Genomic DNA, 7,092 nt, shown 5'->3' with positions numbered 1-7,092 from the left:
TGTTTTTTCAGAGAAATTTTCAGAGAAAATTAAATAGTACTAGTATTAGTAACCTGCTCTTGAACATGGCCATGGGTGGCCGTGCAAGTATGCTTTTTTGCAACTCAGACACAATACATGCCGCGTCAGATTTTCTTTCCTGATCAGTTAAATATGTTCATTGAAACTTTTTTTCTTAGTGGTTAGTCGAGCATAACTATCGCTTAAGGGTATGGGGAATTAGTGTGAAGTATTTAAAGTCGAGTCTTTAACAATATTTAAGGCGAGCAGGGTAAGAAGAGCTACATTTTCCATTTTACTCATTTAAGGGTAGACGAGGTATTGTTGGTCGAAGCAGCCACAAAAAAAAATCGATTTTTATTATCTAAATCAATGAATTATTGAAAAATAACACTCTTTGCAAAAGTTCATTCTACATATCATATACTTTGAAAACTGGCTTGATGTTGTTAATATGAGTTATGTACGTTTACAAAATGTGTACGTGTTGTTGTTTCAGCCCTCTTTACAACATAACTCAAGAACCACAGGACCTACAAAAGTATCTGTGATATTTGAATTCTTCTACACATTCGCTATGAAATGATCAATGCCATTTTTGCCAAAGCTCACTACCATTCGCAAGATGCTGTGAACTATCAAATCGCAACAGTTTAAAATAATTGCTAACCTTAAGGTTAGACGAGGTATTGTTGGTCGAATAAAAGCAGCCAAAAAAATCGCTTTTCATTATATTAATCAATAAATTATTGAAAAATAGCACTTTGAAGTTTTGAAAAAATCCATTCTACAAATCATATACTTTGAAAACTTACTTGATTTATTGTTTTTAATGAGTTATTTACGTTTTACAAAATGTGTTGTTATTTCAGCCCTCTTTACAACATAACTCAAGAACCACAGGACCTACAAAAGTATAGGCCTATCTGTGATATGTGAATTCTTCTACACATTCGCTATGAAATGATCAATGCAATTTGTGCCAAAGCTCACTACTATTCGCAAGATGCTGTGAACGGTCAAATCGCAACAGTTTAAAATAGTTGCTAACCTTAAGTTACTGAAACAAAAACGATTCAACCTTGTACCTAACAATTCAATTATTCGAAACAAAAGTCTGAAGGTTTAAATATCCCAATACAAAAATATCCCAATACAAATATAAAGATGTACGATTTGTTTTCTGGGACAAAATCTGCATGTGAGAAAATGATAAATAAATAGAAACAATTGAATTTTCAATCTTTTCCAGTCCCGAATTAGGGCCAAACCGTTTTCGACTGTATTTTTTTTTTTAATCAAAAGGAGTGATTCTCAATCTTTTAGCGATTAATATGAGTAATCTGTTTTTGATTGGATTTTCAGTAGAAATTATTGATTTTCATTGTTTTTCAATCTCTTGACGTCCCAAATTAATTATTCACGCTGAAAATATTTAAAATCTCATTCCAAAAAATGCAACACATGCCATTTGGCAGTATATCTGACCGGGTTCGAACCGGCGATCTTCGTAATACTAGCACGACGCTCTCGAGTCACAAGGGCACACTGGAGAAGATATAGGTATTAGGTTCAACATGATGTTCGTCGCATTCATAGCGAAAGTCTCCATGTCTTCCAACCTAATTATTTCAAACCAAATTTATGCCTGTATATCTTGCACTATGCCGGTAATAAAGTGCTATACCAAGATCCCCTTTTTCATTTCCAGAGGCCCTCCTTCAAGCTTTTTTCTGTTCCGGAGACCCTCAATGGAAGTCCATATGAACTTCGTAGAATGTTGGCTAAATTTGCCTCCAATACCCTAAATTAACACAAATTTGAGCCCTAAACACTTATTTCTAAGAAATATTTGAAAATGTTCTCATTTTATTTTTAGGTGTGAAAGACCGCATTATGTCCTCAAAATCCGGTCCGGAGCTGACAATTTTGAAACATTTGGCGGCACTTGCCTGTATCATATTCGGAAAAAACCGGCTGTCACAGCAAACATAAAACATTTTACAGAAAACGTTTAAAAGTCAGGTTATATAAAGGTATGAAACGTTTTAATAACAATTAGAAAACATTTCTGAAAACTTGATGTAAAACATTCAAACATGATCATAGGTGTTATTAAGTGTTGACAAAATATTAAGCCAAAATTTTGCCAAAACTCATTTTGTAATAATATGTTGACAACAATTTTAAAATGTTGTTATAGTGTTTGTTTTACATGAAACGTCTTAAAAAATGCATGTTAAATCACCTTTATATAGCCCGACATTTAAATGTTAGAATATTTTGACCAAAACAAAAAGGCGTTTGTCCGACGTTTAAAAAAACATGTTTGTGTTTTCTGGGATGATTGGTGGTACCGATACGATTTATTTTCAAAAAATATTAAATATATAAAATCGATAACATTTGGAATGAACAAATTATACCGATTGAAACGATAAAGAATATTTGATCTTATCAGTATTTATTATCGGTAAAACTACTATTCGATCATACATACATGTACACTCATAAAAATTGTTCGTTGGCATTACTCAGTAAGTTGATGTAAGTCGTTGTAAGTCAATTTTGAGTAACGCGTACTCGATATCATTATGTTGGTCGCGTACTCGATATCATTATGTTGGTCGCACTCATTTGCACTTCCTTTATTAAGTTGTTACAACTCAGAAAATGAAACTAGCCTATAGGTTAACATAATTTCCAAGAGGTGTGCTATAGTATACAAAATTTTGCTCTGATTACAAAAATAAATATTTGAATACTGCTAATTGTGCAGAAAATGATCCAATTACGTGAATTAAGTAAAGTACCAAATCGGAATAACTCAAAGCAATAAGTACCAGTAACTTAATATGAACGAGTTACACCAACTTACATGTTGAGTTACAATAACGCAACTAATTGGTTCTTTGAACCTTGTTTATTGTTCTAAGTTCCCTGAACTTGAATTCAGAAGTTGGCATTACTTAAAAAGTTGACGCAACGACTTACATCAACTTTTTAAGAAATGCCAACAAAGTTGATTAGTTGACGGAACTTTTTGAGCTTTTCAGCATTTTTTAAGTTCTGATAACTAAAATGAATTTTGTTTTGGCAACTTTTACACTATTTTTGAGTTGTCCAAACTTACTCCTTTTGAATTGCGCCAACAAGGCGAACAAGTCATTTCTATGAGTGTACGGTATTAAAACATTTGAACACTTTCAGAACTTTAACAGACATCAAAAACAAATTGCATTCAAAATGTTGACTTTGACCAAATATTGCAAAGGTATTGAAAAAACATCAAAATATATACTAAATTAATTTCAAAACATGACAAAAATCTTATAACCGCTGCATCAGACTATGACTAAAAGACATTCATGGCACTGAAGAACAATCCCAAGAGAAGATTACTGATTTAAAAGATCAACAAAATATGGGATAGGACTCCGCTGAGTTCGCTCATTTTTGGGCAGCCCTTCAGCAAACCTATGTTCCACCCTCCTCTGATCAGACAGGGAGTCAAGTTTACAGCTATGCAGAGCATCATGATACGAACCGTAATCTCCTCACAAAATTGTTCTACAGGCTCTCTTTTGGATAGACTAAAGTTCTTTGGATTGCTTAACTGAAATGCTAGAGTGCCCCGCAACATTGTCACGTTGACCACATAATATCCAGAACACTTCTATTATAGAAACACTCCATCATCTAGAAACACCAGCATAGCATATGGAATCACAGTACGTGATCAAGAGACCAGACCAGTTAGGTCTTGAAACGTCGTAGCTACAAATGTGAGTACATGTGACATAATAATGTAAAATTTTAAATAATTTCGATGTATACGTATAGAACTTCATAACAAATATGTACAAGTTTACATAACCTATGTTTTGTAAAAAGAAACCTATGTGTATAACATTACTTTGCTACTCAGTAACAATTTTACATAATATTGCTAGATTATTGTGTTACCGAATTCTTAGGTAATCGTGAGATAACATTAAATCTAGTCAACCAGATAACATACCTTGGAGCAACCATAGGTTATCAAATTTTTTTGATAATCTATGGAGCAACCAACGTTGCGGCCAATACCACTGACCTTCAGCTGGGTTGTGATGTTAAACACCTTGACTACCGATGACATCACCTTGTGACGTCATTTGGCGAGGTAGAGTTCCGATGGTTCTGTCCCAGGCGTGTGAGAGATTGTTTCTGAGTCCTCCACCATGGTTGAGGGACAGTTGTTCTGCTCTAACCCAAATGGCTTCTTTTACTTTTACTCCTCGTTCGTACCACCGTGAGTCGCGGTCGAGGACTTTGACGTCCTCGAGGTCCACTTCGTGTTTGCTGATTTGTAGATTTGTGTAAACCGCAGCTTTCCGCGGACCGGGACCCGAACTAGAGCGTTGATGTTGTCGTAGCCTTTTTCTCAGTGGTTGGGATGTTTTCCTATAAAGTGTCCGTGTAGTTGAAACTCTCAGCGCACTGTATACCGTATACCAGCGCACTCTGCCTGCCTTTGGGTTGCTTCAGTTGTCCTTAGGGTGGACTAAGGCCTGGCGCATGGTGTTGACTGGTTTAAAGTTGGTTGTGATATTGTATTCCCTGAAAATACGCTTAAATTTTCTGATAAGTCACTGATAGGGAATTGTAGCATATGCAGTTCTACCAGAATTATTACTGGAGTGTATTGTCTTTACCACCTAAGTTCAGGGCTTTATCAACGGCCCAGGTCTTGCAACCACAATGGTGGAGAGCTTTGCGCAGGTGATCTTGTTCCGCTTTCTTTTCGGATTCCTTGGTGACAATAGTATCCGTCCATTCTATGAAATAAAGTTTTTACCACAACGGGTTTCTGGATAAGAGGATGATTTGAATCGAACTGCGAATACTAGTCAGTATGGGTCTGTTTTCGATAAACAGATACTGACAGGGAAAGGTCTTCCTCTACGAGTACGAGATAATCAAGAAAAGCGAGCTTGTTGTCTGATAAGCCTTCATGGGTGAACTTAATATTGGGGTCGACTTGATTTATGTGGTTGAAAAACCGATCTAGTTCACTGGCTTTGATTGACACCCAGGTATCATCCACATAACGATACCACTTGGATGGACCGATACCGCCAAAAGTCCAAAGCTACGCGTTCAAAGTTCTCCATATAAAGGTTGGAAATGATCGGAGAAATTGGAGAACCCATACTGCAACCATGCGATTGTCTGTATAATTGACCACAGATATTGGAACACATCTGCGAATTGACTGCCATAGCTAAAACAAGTGTTATCCAAGCATATTTGGAGCAAATCACACTGATTGGGAGACAAGTCAGCACGTTCGTGCAACCTTGAATCTTGTCTCAACACTTCGGGTATAGCTTTGGCCGCATCAACTGGGGGAATATTTGTAAAGAGCGCAGTGACATCGAATGACGCGATAGTCTCATCAGGTTCCAAAGTTGAATCATGGATCTTATACATTGATATGCAGTGTTTTGAGATGATTTGAACGAAGGAAAATCAGTCAAAGAGGGTGCTGAAAGTTGAGGGAACATTTCTGATGTATCATCATGTATGTTTCCACCAAAGCTGGTTTTGTTGTGAAACATCACATTGTTTTGTAAATATAAGGAAGGCAAAAATAAAGCATATATATTGTAAAGACCTGTAGTCCAAACATGGAACCCAGTTAGAGGAAAACATTGAACTGTTTTGTAAATATAAGAGAGGCCAAACAAAGAAGCATACTTTGCGATACAAAAAATGAGGAGATACGAGCCAAAACAATTACGTGAAAAGTTCAGTCATACCAAATAAAATGTGGGTTTACAAAACATCGGTGAGATTTCAGATGGAAATTCTTTGCTTTAATGCCTCCTGTGCATATTGCAAGATGAAATGTATGAAGATATTGTTGCGTACCTCACGGTAGCGTATGGGCGAGGTACACAATCAGGGAGTTTAATAAGAAAAGAGTCCGAGCATGGTGATATTTACTTAGTGGAATCCTTTTATTCTTCTGGCATCCTCAATACAGGTACTTAGCAATATATGAGATAATAAAGCCACATCCCTTTTGGAACGTGTGTCCAATACAACGGCTCAACTGCAAAAAGCCCCGACTCGGGTTTGTGATCGCTTATATCATGGGATAGAAACTATTTGGTAACCAGTTTGGTTACATAACAATTATTATTTGGTAACCTGGGAATGCACAACAAATGTTGTTTGGTAACCTGTTCAGTTACCTGAACGTACAACAATCCCTGTTATTAGTATGGCGCCCACGTAGCCTCTACCAGGTAGCTCTATACACAACAATAGTCTAAGAATAGCTCCTTAAAGGGGCATTGAGAGATATCGCGCACAGAACGCCCTCAATTTCGGTCAAACTAGCTCAAAGTCTGGTTTTTTACATATACGTAATGGTTATACATATACAAATCTTAATCTGAAATAGTTAAGCGAAATTCGGCGTCTTTCGGGTAAAATTTCATGATTTTCTAATATTTTGTATAGATCTATACATAAAATTCCCGTTGATTTTAGGTTAATGCGTGCATTGCATCATGGGAATGAGCAATAACATTTACGTTACGTTGTTGATGTTGATGTTGGCAGATGATGAGTTGGCGAGCGAGTGAAACAGTGTTGTTGTACATGGTGCGATACACCCAGGACGATATGTAACTATTCGTTTCTTTAGCTTCAAGGGTCAGTTTGCTTGCGCTTCAGTTTAGTCATCCTCAGGAACCAACTGAAGTTGGAAAACTTTACATTTCAACCGTTGCGTGTGATGACGATGTATGTACTGTGTTCAGTCTGAGACGAATATACCGGTACCTACGCACGAGTGCAGAATTCGACAGCATGCACTTCTTCTCTCTGGGAGTCAGCAACTGGATGCATGTTCAATATGCATTGCAATTTCATTATTTGCAACATCAACTACTAGTACCATGTATGTATAATGTAGCCGATCCTGTGTAAGTGAGGACGCGATAAACATTCTGATGAGCCTAATGGTGAAGTACATCAATACTAGACTAGTCAGTGCTATAACTACATGTATTGCACATGAATTAGTAGTGATCAAAG

Source organism: Amphiura filiformis, chromosome 20 (genome assembly GCF_039555335.1).
Source record: "Amphiura filiformis chromosome 20, Afil_fr2py, whole genome shotgun sequence".
Lineage (NCBI taxonomy): Eukaryota > Metazoa > Echinodermata > Ophiuroidea > Amphilepidida > Amphiuridae > Amphiura > Amphiura filiformis.
The sequence above is the reverse complement of the archived record's forward strand: the minus strand, read 5'-3'. Positions refer to the sequence as shown.